The sequence below is a fragment of the Bos grunniens genome, chromosome 21, assembly GCF_055505025.1.
Source record: "Bos grunniens cultivar Pamir isolate PY7600 chromosome 21, Bosgru_T2T1.0, whole genome shotgun sequence".
NCBI classification, from domain to species: Eukaryota; Metazoa; Chordata; class Mammalia; order Artiodactyla; family Bovidae; genus Bos; species Bos grunniens.
This window is the reverse complement of record NC_141185.1, coordinates 41,081,000-41,094,908: the sequence shown is the minus strand read 5'-3', so window position 1 is coordinate 41,094,908 and position 13,909 is coordinate 41,081,000. Positions and strand designations below refer to the sequence as shown.

At 45.2% G+C, this 13,909-nt stretch overlaps 3 long non-coding RNA genes across 8 annotated transcripts in view; 2 read left to right on the top strand and 1 right to left on the bottom strand.

The window, feature by feature from the left end:
- The window catches only part of LOC147349486 (uncharacterized), a 133,860-nt gene extending 132,392 nt beyond the window's left edge, over window positions 1-1,468 (top strand). For all 6 annotated transcript variants that reach the window (XR_015149852.1, XR_015149855.1, XR_015149853.1 and 3 more), the window contains one exon: window positions 671-1,468. This is a non-coding gene — a long non-coding RNA (uncharacterized LOC147349486). The remainder of the gene's footprint in view (window positions 1-670) is intronic.
- A 1,420-nt stretch (window positions 1,469-2,888) lies between these two features.
- LOC147349485 (uncharacterized) lies at window positions 2,889-10,343 on the top strand. Its single transcript, XR_015149864.1, has 2 exons — window positions 2,889-5,953; window positions 8,247-10,343. It is a non-coding gene; the product is annotated as an uncharacterized LOC147349485 (long non-coding RNA).
- A 2,471-nt stretch (window positions 10,344-12,814) lies between these two features.
- The window catches only part of LOC147349483 (uncharacterized), a 45,317-nt gene continuing 44,222 nt past the window's right edge, over window positions 12,815-13,909 (bottom strand). Inside the window, exon 3 of the long non-coding RNA XR_015149856.1 lies at window positions 12,815-13,292. This is a non-coding gene — a long non-coding RNA (uncharacterized LOC147349483). The remainder of the gene's footprint in view (window positions 13,293-13,909) is intronic.

Below are 13,909 nucleotides of genomic sequence, written 5' to 3'. Positions count from 1 at the left end.
TGAGGCAGGCCATTGTGTATAACAAAAAAGGGTTAAAGTCACAGAAGCAGATCCAGTGTAAATTTAAAATTAACCCTTCTCCATTACCCTTAGTCCTGAGTTGTCACCTTAGGGATTGTGGGGGAAACAGGAAAAATCGGACCATTTCTCGTACCCTCCTCAATGGATCCAGCATCTGATTTTCTGTCCAGCAGCGTGCTGGCACCCACCGCTGGACTCCGGGCCTCCCACACAGTGTGCTGGAACACTCTGCTGGACTCTGGGCCTCCTACAAAGGCTGTCTAGTCTGTGGGCGTTTGTCCAAATCAGTTTTCTTTCAGGGAAGATAGTAACCTATTCCACCATTTTGATGATGTTGCTCCTCTGCCTTCTGATTTTTGTTGAAAAATGGACATTTGAATGCAGTAATGTGGTAACTCTGGAAATAAGGGTCCCACTCTTCCGCAGGGTTTGTTGTTTACTGATACTGGTTTTGTTCTAATTGTTCCTCTGTGCTGAGGACCAACCTGAGATGTAAGCTGAAGATCTTCTCAGGTCTTTTCTAAGACTTTGGCTTGTGTGGTGACTTCCTATTTTTCCCCATATAGACATTTGTTTTTGAGTTACTGTCCAGTATTCTTTATGCAAGGCAGGCCTAGTGCTAAACAACTCTCTGTTTTGCCATCTACAGGATTCTTTGTTGATGTGTTTTTCCTTCAGTGCTTTGAATAAATCAACCCCCTGTCTCCTGGTTCAAACTTGGGAAAGGAGTATGTCAAGGCTGTATATTGTACTCTGCGTATAAGATAAATAAGCAGGGTGACATTTGAAATGCTGGGCTGGATGAAGCACAAGCTGGAATCAAGATTGCTGGGAGAAATGTCAATAACTTCAGATATACAGCTGACACCACCCTTATGGCAGAAAGCAAAGAACTAAAGAGCATCTTGATGAAGGTGAAAGAGGAGAGTGAAAAAGCAGGCTTAAAACTCGACATTTAAAAAATGAAGATCATGGCATCTGGTCCTGAAGGAGGGAACAGAACAGGCTCCATCTTGAAAGCAGGACTCCATCTTGGATGGGACTGTGGACTTTGAGCTATATGCCCTGTATCTATGGAAACAACATACAAACTAGAAAATCAGACCAGATGGAAGAGCCCCAGGGCTCATACCTAGACACTCCGTTGCCTAAAAAAATACCCTAACCAAAAAGAATCATAAATTCTATTATGCTTATTGGAGTATGACCACAGGCATATTGATAATTATCCACTGTTAACTACCTGGGCTTAAGGCATACGAATCATGGGTTAACTTTGATTGTATCTTTCTTTTCTTTTGTTCAGACTAGTTAGAGAATTTGGGGAGGTGGGTTTGAACACGTACACTTAGGGTATATAAGGTTTTCACAAAAACTGGTCAGGGTCCTTGGCTAAGAGGAGACTCTGCCTTGGGCCCACCAGCGTAATAAATTGCACTCCACTATCTGCATGTCCTTTTGAGTGAGTTTGATTCCTGGAACGCACGGCTACAACATTTGGTGCATTGGCTGGGAAACTCCTCACTTGAGGAGACAAGTCCCATTTGGGACTACTCTGAGGCCTTGAGGCTTGAATCTTCTAGAGGGGGGAGGGTGCCTCGCCCTTCTGGAAGGATTCTGCTTCTCAACCCCCAGACGGCAGCAGGGGAACTGAGTGCTCAGGTGAGGAGGAACCCACCTGGCAGGGTGGAAGAGGGGGCCTGATCACCCCCCTGAGAGGGACTAGAAGGGACACAGACCCACAGGAGCCTGGAATAGGCAGGTGGCAGCGATTGCTTGGTACACAGGTCAACGAGTGTTGAAGGAAATTTGTGAAGGTCATTTAGGAGGTGGTGTCCATGCTGTCTTGGGGAAATTATTACCAAGCAATTGCCAGGGGATTTTTAGGAGAAGAAACTTGGTCCTTGTGTGCTCGTGTTCTACCCTCCCCCAGGAGGTGCCCTATCTGCTGCGAAACCCCCGATCCCCTCAAACTAGTTAGGTAGAAAGAAAAAAGTATATCAGTGAGTATGAATTGGCCTTTCCAGGAGAAGCCTGGGATGTGGGGTATCTAATCGATCTGTGTTTTCATCCTCACCCAGTTAAGCCCACCGGGACAAGAAGGGCATCTAAAGCAAAGGGGAGAGGAGGTTGTGGATGCTGTGGTGCTCTGGTTTAAACGAATAAGGCTGCAAGAGAAACAATGCCTGACTCCCCCCCACCCCCCGCCACCCTCTGGGACTTAGCAGGTAAAGTCCTCCTTGACCCTATTAGACAAGAGGCAGACTGGCAGTTTAAGTGTTTCTTCAAGTGGAATACCAAAAATACCTGGGATACCGAGTGCTTCTTGAGCCAAAAAAAAAGAAAAGAAACATCAACGAGAAGGTAGGAAAAATGGGAGGAAACGGATCTAAGGCAACTGTACTAGAAAATATGATTAAAAACTTCAAAAAGGGATTTGATGGAGACTATGTGAAGAAGGCTGAGCGCTGAAGAATTGATGCTTTTGAACTGTGGTGTTTGAGAAGACTCCTGAGAGTCCCTTGGACTGCTAGGAGATCCAACCAGTCCATTCTGAAGGAGATCAGCCCTGGGATATCTTTGGAGGGAATGATGCTGAAGCTGAAACTCCAGTACTTTGGCCACCTCATTCGAAGAGTTGACTCAGTGGAAAAGACTCTGATGCTGGGCGGGATTGGGGGCAGGAGGAGAAGGGGACGACAGAGGATGAGATGGCTGGATGGCATCACTGACTCGATGGATGTGAGTCTGAGTGAACTCCGGGAGTTGGTGATGGACAGGGAGGCCTGGTGTGCTGCGATTCATGGGGTTGCTAAGAGTCGGACACGACTGAGCGACTGAACTGAACTGAACTGATGGGACAAAGATGACGCCCAGCCGGCTCTGCACTCTGTGAGGTCGAGTGGCCCGCAATGGGAGTCAGTTGGCCACCAGCTGATACCATGGACTTAAATTTAATAAAGACAGTCTATGCCATAGTTATGGGAAAACCTGGACACCCTGATCAGTTCCCATACATAGACTCTTGGCTAGGGATAGCCCAGGACCCCCCACATGGGCCCGATTTTATATCCAAAATGGGGAGGGGAAGATATTAATGGCTCAAAAAAAAACCAAAGATGAAAAGGAGATCTTACAGGATCCAGAGAGGGAAGAACTTTGCCCGCCACCATACTGGATGATGATCCCACCAACCAATGTTCCCATGGTGCCGAGAGCCTCTCCACAGGGAACTGACCAGAGGCTGGTAAGCATCCCAGAGCCTCCACCCTTCACCAGTCTTCCTGACAGCCCCACAGGTTGTAGAGCTGCCATTCCGGCAAGGTGTTGAAGGAGGAACAGGCTACAACCCATTGGATTCAACCACTGCTGACATCATATGCCCCAAGCTCTATCCTCCGCTCCCTGTAAGTACTTCCAAACAAGGGGAGGGAGACTTTGGAATTAAGCAGAGACTGTGCTCTGCCAGAGAGCCGGAGGGAAAGGCACCACTACAGATGCCTCTTAGAGAAGTCCAACAACCCCCTGTGCAAGGGGAGGACGGTAATTACCATCAAGCTCCTGTAGCTTATTACTACCAGCCTTTCTCACCAACTGACATACTAAATTGGCAAAAGCATACCCCCCGTTACTCAGAAGAGCCACAAGGTATGACTGCTGCTGCTGCGTCGCTTCAGTCGTGTTCAACTCTATGCGACCCCATCCCTGGGATTCTCCAGGCAAGAACACTGGAGTGGGTTGCCATTTCCTTCTCCAATGCATGAAAGTGGAAAGTGAAGCCGCTCAGTCGTGTCCGACTCTCAACGACCTCATGGACTTCAGCCTACCAGGCTCCTCTGTCCATGGGATTTTCCAGGCAAGAGTAATGGAGTGGGGTGCCACTGCCTTCTCCAACAAGGTATGACTAGATTGATGGAAGCCATCTTTCACACCCATCAACCAACAATGGGATGATGTCATGCAATTATTGACATCTCTCTTCAGTACTGAGGAGAGATACAGAATTAATACGGAAGCAAAAAAATGGTTATGAAAGATGGTTCCAGAAGGTGTTGCAAACCCAGAAGGGTGGATAGAGCAAGTCTTCCCCGCTGATAAAACCTAAATAGGACCATAACACAGAAGAAGGGCGGATTCAATTAGACAGATATCGGACAGCCATTATACAAGGGCTGAAGAGGGGAGCCCATAAGCCAATGGACGTGTCAAAACCTGCTGGGGTAATTCAGAAGGGGAATGCATCACCTGAATTTTATAAAAGACTGCGAAGCCTATAGACTTTATACACCTATAACCTGGAAGCTGCGAGCTCTCAGATTGTTGTAAACTCGGCATTCATCTCACAGGCATACCCTGATATTAAGCAAAAGCTTCAAAAGACAGAAGGGGTGCTGTCCATGTCCAGCTCCCAGTTAACTGAAATAGCAGACAAAGTGTTCCGGAACAGGGACACAAATAGATAAGAAATATGAAAAGAGATATAAAGAGGAACAAAAGAGAACAGACCAGAGATTTGCAATGCTAGCTGCTGCTCTGGAAAAGTCTATCTCGGGCCCTCCGGAAAAACCTCCTCCTGCCCCAGGGACAAGACAGACCTTCAACCTGTCCCAATGGAGGCCCCAGGCCCCATTACAGCCCAAACCAGTGTGCCCGGTACCGAGGTTTTGGCCATTGGAAGAATGAATGCCCTAAGGCAAGGAGGGAAGAGAAAGCTCCTGCAGTTGTGGGACTTGCCGACTTGAAAATTAAATAGGGCTGCTGGGGCTCAGAGATACCAGGTCCCCGAGAGCCTGTGGTAACCTTAAAAGTGGGGGACCAAAACATTGACTTTATGGTGGATACAGGAGAAGAACTGTCAGTAGTAACAAAACCTGTGGCACCATTACCCAAAAAGACTACCGCTATAACTGGGGAATCGGGAGAAGAGATGATTAAATTGTTCTGCCAGCCCGGAAAATGCCAGATAGGGGGACACCAAGTGATTCATGAATTCCTCTACATTCCTAAGTGCCCAGTACCCCTGTTGGGAAGAGACTTGCTCTCCAAACTAGGAGCACAAGTGACTTTCTCCCCTGAGGAGAGGCCCACCTTCCAGGTGGGCACTATGACATTGCTCTCTCTCTCTCAATACCCACCCCAAGATGAGTGGAGGTTGCATGAGCCTCCGAAGGAAAAACCAGGTGGGCTGGAAGAGCATGAGAGCGAGCTAACTCAATTATTCCCTGAGGTCTGGGCGGAAGACAACCCCGTCTCCCCACAGGCTGGCTAAACATTAAGCCCCAGTGATAATAGAACTCAAGCCAGGCACCATTCCAGTTAGAAAGTGCCAGTACCCCCTACTGATAGAGGCCCCGGCCAGCATAATACCCCACATCAATAGATTGGAACAAGCGGGTGGGCATTCTAGCAGAGTGCCAATCGGCTTGGAATATGCCAATCCTGCCAGTCAAAAGAGGAGGACAGGACTATAGGCCTGTGCAAGATCTCAGGCTAGTCAACCAGGCTATTGTGGCTTTACATCCCACTGTTCCAAACCCCTATACCGTACTTAGCCTCCTCCCACCGAGGACTAAAGTTTATACTTGCCTTGATCTCAAGGATGCCTTTTTCTGTATACGCCTCGCTCCAGCATCACAGCCCGTCTTTGCCTTGGAATGGGAAGACCCAGTCAGGGGAACCAAACAACAACCTGGACTCGTCTCCCACAAGGGTTTAAGAATTCCCCAGCCATCTTTGGGGAAGCCTTGGCTTCTGACCTGGACTCATTCCATTCAGAAGAGTATGGTTGTTGGCTCCTACAATATGTGATGACCTGCTACTGGCTGCCAAGACCAAGGAAAAATTCTGGGAAGGGATGAAAGCACTGCTCCAACTGCTGATGGAAGCAGCTTACCGGGTGTCAAAGAAGAAGGCACAGATCTTCAAGGAGGAGGTAAGGTATCTGGGGTTTGTTTTAAAGAAGGGCACAAGGTTATTAGACCAGTTCAGAAAAGAGGTGATCCTGAGAATCCGAACACCTAAGACTTGTTGGCAGGTCCAGGAGTTTTTGGGAACTGCTGGGTTTTGCAGAATCTGGATTCCAGGATATTCCCCAATGGCCCAGCCTTTATATGAACTCCTGACAGGGCCTGAGGAGAATCTGCTAAATTGGACTGAAAAACAACAAAAAGCCTTTGATGAACTAAGGTTGGCAATTATATCAGCCCCCGCTTTAGGGCTGCCAGACCTTGCTAAGCCATTTACTCTATATGTAACTGAAAAAGATAAAACAGCAATGGGAGTGTTAACTCAGATGGTGGGGACGTGGGACAGGCCTGTAGCTTCTCTCTCAAGGCGTCTTGACAATGTTGCCACCGGGTGGCCCGGATGCCTGCAAGCAATTGCCGCAGTTGCCCTACTAGTACGAGAAGCTACTAAATTGACTTTAGGCCAAGATCTGATCGTAAGAGTCCCACATGAGGTCAACACACTCTTATGAGGAGATCCCCACAAATGGCCATCAAACTCCCGGATTATTCAGTTTCAAGGGCTGTTATGTGAAAACCCTAACCTCCGTATTGAGCCTTGCCAGACTTTAATCCCAGCCACACTCCTTCCGGTGGGAGAGGGTGGATCTTCTCATGACTGCGGGGAAGTCTTGGAAGAGGTCTACGCTAGCAGACCGGACCTCCAAGACCAACCGATTCTGGACCCTGATTGGGTCCTATATACTGATGGCACTAGCCTGATAAAACAAGGACAACGGCTGTTGGGTTACGCTGTAGTCACAGAAAAGACTATCATTGAAGCTGGCTCCTTGCCACAACACTGGTCTGCTCAACGAGCTGAGTTATGGGCCTTGATTCGCGCACTCCAGCTGTCAAAAGGCAAGAAAGTAAACATCTTCCCCGACTCCAGGTATGCTTTTGCCACACGTGTACATGGGGCTCTGTATAAGGAGAGAGGCCTTTTGACAGCTAGTGGAAAACATACCAAAAATAAGGAAGAAATTCTGAGCCTATTAGATGCTATCTGAGAACCAGACAGTGTTGCAGTCATACACTGCCGAGAACATCAGAAAGAGGATACCCGGGGAAACCCAGGCTCGGGGAAACAGACTGGCAGATAAGACCACTAAACAAGCAGCCGAGGGCGTGGGGGTGACAAGCGAGCCCCTGTTAAAGCTCTCGTATTGGTGGAGCTGCCTGAGCTAATGCTGGACTCTCCAAAATACACTGAAGCCCAAAACCAACGAGCCAAAGCAGAAGGGGCTATCAAGACTGAAAAGGGATGGTGGGAATTGCCAAGTGGCAAATTACTGGTACCAGAGGAGCTGGCACCTACTCTGGGAAGCCAAACACACCAAGCGACCCACCTAGGCCATAAACTGGAAGAGCTAATTCGAAAATATTTCTTGGTTCCCCGCCTCTCTCCCCTATGTGGGACAGAATCTCAGAACTGCACCGCCTGCTCACAGGTCAATGTTGCCTTTTGGCACAGACAGAAACCTCTGGGGATTCAGCTAAAAGGCAGGCTGCTCTTTGAACACCTGGAAGTGGACTTCACTGAAATGAAACCTCACTGACACTACCATTACCTGCGGGTCGTGGTATGTACGTTCTCGGGATGGGTAGAAGCTTTTCCTGCCTGGACTGAAAGAGCATCAGAAGTAGACCGGTCCCTGCTTCGGGAGATAGTTCCCAGATTTGGATTTCCTACCAGCATTGGATCAGACAATGGCCTGGCTTTTATAGCTGATTTAGTACAAGAAGTAAGCAAAACTTTAAACATCAAATGGAAACTGCACACTGCATACAGGCCCCAGAGTTCTGGGATGGTGGAATGGACCAACGGAACACTTAAAGAGACACCCTCCAAATGCATCATAGAGACTGACTGCTCCTGGGTGGACTTGGTTCCGATGGCTCTACTCAGACTTAGGATGACCCCACAATCTCATGGCTACTCTCCATATGAAATTGTATATTGGAGACCCCCTCCCATAATAAAACAGGTGTCAACCAATTTGCCTCAGGTAACGGGGGATGGGATTTCGCGGCAGATGGAACTGGGTAAGGTAATAAATCAGGTAACTAAGTTTGTACAAGAAAGAGTGCTGTTCCCTTGGAGGAACAGATTCATGAGTTTACACCTGGTGACCAAATATGGGTCAAAGATTGGAAACATGATTCACTAGCCCCTCGGTGGAAGGGCCTATACTGTTACTCTAACTATTCCTACTGCAGTTAAAGTTGCAGGTATTGCCCCTCGGAGCCATCATACGAGGGTGAAGAAAGCATACCATGCAGACCCAGAAAACACTGAGTGGACTGCACAGAGGGACCCTGCTGACCCTCGAGAGACTAAGATCATCCTTAAGAAGAAAGAAAAGAAGATCCCAGATGAGCCCCTTCAGGATGAAGCCACATAATAACTCCTGCTGCTTGTCCTCATCAACATGATTTTGAATTTAACTTCAACTCAGGACAATGTTTTCATCTTATGGGCACATTCCTACATGGACTTCCACAACACCTCCAACTGCTGGATATGTGGGGCTATGCCTCTGTCTGTGATGGATGGACTTCCTTGGTGGTGTCACTGCTCTGCCAAGGGGATTTTAAACCACTCTGCTCTTCTCTAGGATGACAAAGAGAGACTTTCCTTTCTCCTGTCAATCATAATCTCTCCCTGCTCTCTTGCTGTAAGCCAGACCTACAGTCAATAGACTCGGGTCATGGGGTTATTTATGATGTAAACACCAGTTTCACAGAAGTAACAAAAACCTATACCTCATATTTAAAGAAAACAAAAAACGCTCCCTGACCAGCAAGGGAGGACAGGCCTCTAGGTATGTTGAACAGTTCTACCAAGTTTGGGATGTATATTTCTGGATGACCCCCAAAAAGGGTCAATTAATTACTCCCGCTGCTATACGCTGGGAACAGAAAGAACAAGGGTAGGGTTTGGTGACCATCGCTTAGACCCAAAAGAACTAAAATAGGGGTACCTATCCCCCGAACAATGTAAACGAACATTTGAGGTCACATACCACCCCAACCAGTCCATCCACTGGCCAGGCTCTGATTGGAAATAAAACCCTGGAATCTGCTGGGTGGCGCCCAATGGAACCTATTGGCTTTGGGGGCCTAACCTTTGGCCTTGGTTACCAGTCCGCTGGGTAGGCCGCTGCACACTGGGATTCGCTTTTGCCCATGGCAGCATAAAGCCTAACCTACAGCAAACCCTGGTAAATCATGCTAGGTGGACAAGGTCTGTGTTTCAATGGCATGAGTAGATTGCTGCCTTATATGTACCTTCTATAGGGACAACAGATATTATGATTAAAGTAGAGGCCTTGACTAATTTCACAAAACAGGCCCTTCTAGATAGTGCTAAAGCCATCCAGGCCTTAAAAGAACAAATACAAATGAGAAAAGCGGTAATTCAAAATTGAATGGCTTTGAACATGGTCACAGCAACTCAAGGAGGGAACTGTGCTATAATTAAGGTTGAATGTTGTGTATATATTCCTGATTTATCTGGCAATGTATCAGCTGCTTTAGATGACATGAAAAACCGGGTAAAAGCAATGTCAAATGAAAACACTCTTTTCTGGACTTTGGTTCTATCTTGGGTGAAGGGTAATTGATGGAAAACTATATTTACCATTGTTATAGTTGTCTTGATAGTTCTGCTTTGTGGACCCTGCATTTACAATGTATCATGAACTTTGTAACCCAAAGGTTGGTGTCGTTCTCCCAAATTGGCGGTCGGAGAGCCAGGGTGCAATATATCCCTATGAGTGATGCTCACACTATGAGTTAAGAGCATCAAGAGGGGAGATAAAGGAGGAAACAGACAGAATGGGTTCCATCTTGAAAGCAGGACTCCATCTTGAGCTGGACTGTGGACTTTGAGCTATATACCCTGTATCTATGGAAACAACATACAAACTGGAAAATCAGACCCCCGGATGGAAGAGCCCCAGGGCTCATACCTAGACTCTGTGTCGCCTAAAAAAATACCCTAATTATCTGTGTAACCAAATATAATCATAAATTCTATTATGCTTATTGGGGTATGACCACAGGCCTATTGATAATTGTCCACTGTTAACTAGCTAGGCTTAAGGCATACAAATCACAGGTTTAAGGCACATGGGGTTAAATTTGATTCTATCTTTCTTTTCCTTTGTTCAGACTAGTTTCAGAGTTTGGGGAGGTAGGTTTGAGCGCGTACACTTAGGGTATGTAAGATTTTCACAAAAACTGGTCGGGGTCCTTGGCTAAGAGGAGACTCTGCCTTGGGCCCGCTAGTGTAATAAACTGCACTCCACCGTGCACATTGTCCTTTTGAGTGAGTTTGTTTCCCAGAACGTATGGCTATAACAGTCCCATAACTTCATGGCAAATAGATGGGGAAACAGTGACAGACTTAATTTTGGGGGGCTCCAAAATCACTGCAGATGGTGACTGCAGCCATGAAATTAAGATACTTGCTTATTGGAAGAAAAGCTATGACCAACCTAGACTGCATATTAAAAAGCAGACATTACTTTGCCAAGAAAAATCTGTCTAGTCAAAGCTATGGTTTTTCTAATAGTCATGTATGGATATGAGAGTTGGAATATAAAGAAAGCTGAGCACTGAAAATTGATGCTTTGTAACTGTGGTGTTGAAGAAGACGCTTGAGAGTCCCTTGGACTGCAAGGAGATCCAACTAGTCCATCCTAAAGGAGATCAGTCCTGGGTGTTCATTGGAAGGACTGATGCTGAAGCTGAAACTCCAATACTTTGGCCACCTGATGTAAAGAACTCACTCATTTGAAAAGACCCTGATGCTGGGAAAGATGGAAGGCAGGAGGAGAAGGTGATGACAGAGGATGAGATGGTTGTATGGCATCACCAACTCATTGGACATGAGTTTGAATAGGCTCCAGGAGTCGGTGATGGACAAGGAGGCCTGGCGTGCTGCAGTCCATGGAGTCGCAAAGAGTCAGACGCGGCTGAGCCACTGAACTGAACATTTTGTAATGAGGCGAACACCACGATTCTCCTGAATAGTATCAGCTGCTTCCTACTTACAGAATGCTACTAATGTATTAATCATACGCACAGGAGTACTGCTATGTATGATTTGATGCTGAGCAGCCTTTCAGAGGAACACGGGTGTAATACTTGGTGATGGTTGTCACTGAGGTACTCATTTCATAAAACCTTAATCAATATCCTGAGGGATTCTGAAGGAAATATATACCAACCTAATACCACACTTAAAAAACAAAAACTTGACCGAAAAGGATAATTAATCATTAAATATTCTAAACTCACCTTTCCAAACTAAGAACTTTTACATAGAATGAGCTTTAAATTACAATGTTAGCCATGGCTAAGATGGTGCTTTCAATGGGGGTATATCACCATGATGATGGTGATGTTTTCTCTTGCTCTAAGCCAAACCCTGTGGTTATCTGCCCTCCTTTCTCCGAGGCACACACTCTAGTAATTCCATCTAAGGACACCCCAGTGAGCTGTGCACTATACTCTGTGGATGTTTGAGCCTACTGATCCAGTCAGCCTGACTGGGACCATCACTTTGCTGTTGAGAATTTTCTTTGTACAGCCCCATTTCTTTTTAATCTAACAAAAGAACAGCTTGCTTTTAACAAGTAATCTTTTTCTTGTGATGATGAGCTTATTGTCAGGAAAAACAATTTGTCTCACAAAATAATCTGAATCACAAGCAGATTTCCCACACAACTAGTGAGAAAAGTCTATGTGTAAGTGATGTTTCAGCAACATTCATTTCAGAGTTATGGCTACACTATATTTTTGTGGATAAAAATAAACAGCCTCTTAATTATCTGTAGTCAGTAGGTAAACTGAAAAAAAAAAGTATCTTTAAGTGGATACTAAATCAAGTTAGTTTGAAGGGAAACTCTAATGCAAAACTTGTCTAACAAACAAAAATAAATTGGTTTTTCCATTAAAATCAAAGCCCCCAGGACTCCCCTGGTGGTTCAGTGGCTAAGACTCCATGTTCCAACGGGGGCACAGGTGTGACCCCTGGTCAGAGAACTAGATCCCACGTGGCACAACTAAGACCCAGCACAGCCAAACAAATAAATAAAATGAACAAATACTAAGAAAATTGAAGCCGCCCCTCCACCTGCCCCCCAGTCAGAATGGGAGAAAGTGCAAGCCATGTGTCTATTCAGGGACTTGTATCCAGAATATGTAAACCCTTGTGGCTAAATAGTTCATAGGCAGATAAAATAACTAAAATCCTGGCAACGAATTTGAATACACATTTCTCCAAAGACATAAAAATGACCCACAAGCAAATGAAAAGATGCTCAATATCATTAATCATTAGGGAAATACAAATCAAAACACTTCACAACCTCTAGGATGGGTCAGACCATAACGACAAGAAACAAGTGGAGGCAAAGATGTGCAGGAATTGGGACACTTGTCCTGTTTTGGTGGGGAAGTAAAGATGGTAAGGCTGCTGCAGAAAACAGCCTGGCAGTCGTTCATCGGGTAGTTGAAACATGGGGTTACCACAAGGTTCAGCAATTCTACTCCAACATGTGGGCAACAGAACTAAAAAACACATGTTCAGACATAAACCTGTACATGAATGTTTATACCAGCATTATTCCCAATTGTCCAAATGTGGAAACAACCCAAATGTCCATCAACTAGTGAAGAGACCAACAAAGTGTGGTGCATTCATACAGTGGTCTATTATCTTGAAAACATCATGCTAAATACAAGAGGCCATTCACCAAAAGACACATATTGAATGATTATATTTATATGCATTATCCAGAGCAGCCAAATTTATACAGACAGTACAGTAGTGGTTGCTTAAAGCTGGAGGCTTGGGTGAGGAGGAGGAGTGACTGCTGAGGGGCCCCATTCAATTTTAGGGGCAACAGCAGTGTTATACACTGTGGTGATCACTGCAGTATCAACCTCCCCCCATTTTTTAATAGTAAAAAAGATAAACCCTTGACTAATATGTATGCATTAAAATGGTGAATTTTATGAGTTCTATCTCACTCTCATTCGTAGCATAACTGAGAAAATAACTGCACACTGCATCTGATTTCCTAGGGCAGCAGCAGTGGTAATAATGTGCAGAAGGGGGACAGTGAGAGGCAAGGATGGAGGTTGGGGGTGGGAGGGAGGGAAACGGGACACAGCATCCCTGTGTCCTGGTACAGGGACCTGAATGGAGGTCAGCCTGGACCTGAACCTCTGGCTCCGTTTAAAATAAGTAACCTAAAAAAATAAAATTAAAAAATAAAATAAGTAACCTCAGTTAATTTGTATGTTGGCATCTTTCATTTTGCTCCAATTTAAAAGGTCAGAGCCTTCAAAAACATTCAGTAGTATCCATTACCTAATATATTTAATAGTAACAGAGCAATAACTGATCTATTTTTTCAACATTTATTGAGGTACAGTTGACTTACAATGTGTTGATTTCTTCTGAACAGCAAAGTGACTCAGTTACATAAATGTATATTCTTTTTTGTATTTCTTTTTCATTATGATTTATTACAGGACATTCAATATTGTTCCCTGTGCTATAGAGTAGGACCTTGCCGTTTATCCATCTTGTATATAATAATTTGTATCTGCTAATCACAAACTCCCAATCCTTCCTTTCCCTACCCCCTAAACAATGCTATGTTTTTGACAAAGAATTATTATAATGAGGAAAAGTTGTTTTCCCTTAGATTTTTAGAACCTCACAGTTTGTACCAATTATATTTTAATTTTCTTTCTAAATGCCTTAATGGAAAAAACATGGAAATCATCAACTATGAAACAATAAGCCTTATACATAACTTGGAATTTATTTTAGGTGAATTATAAAAATGAATATGTTTTGG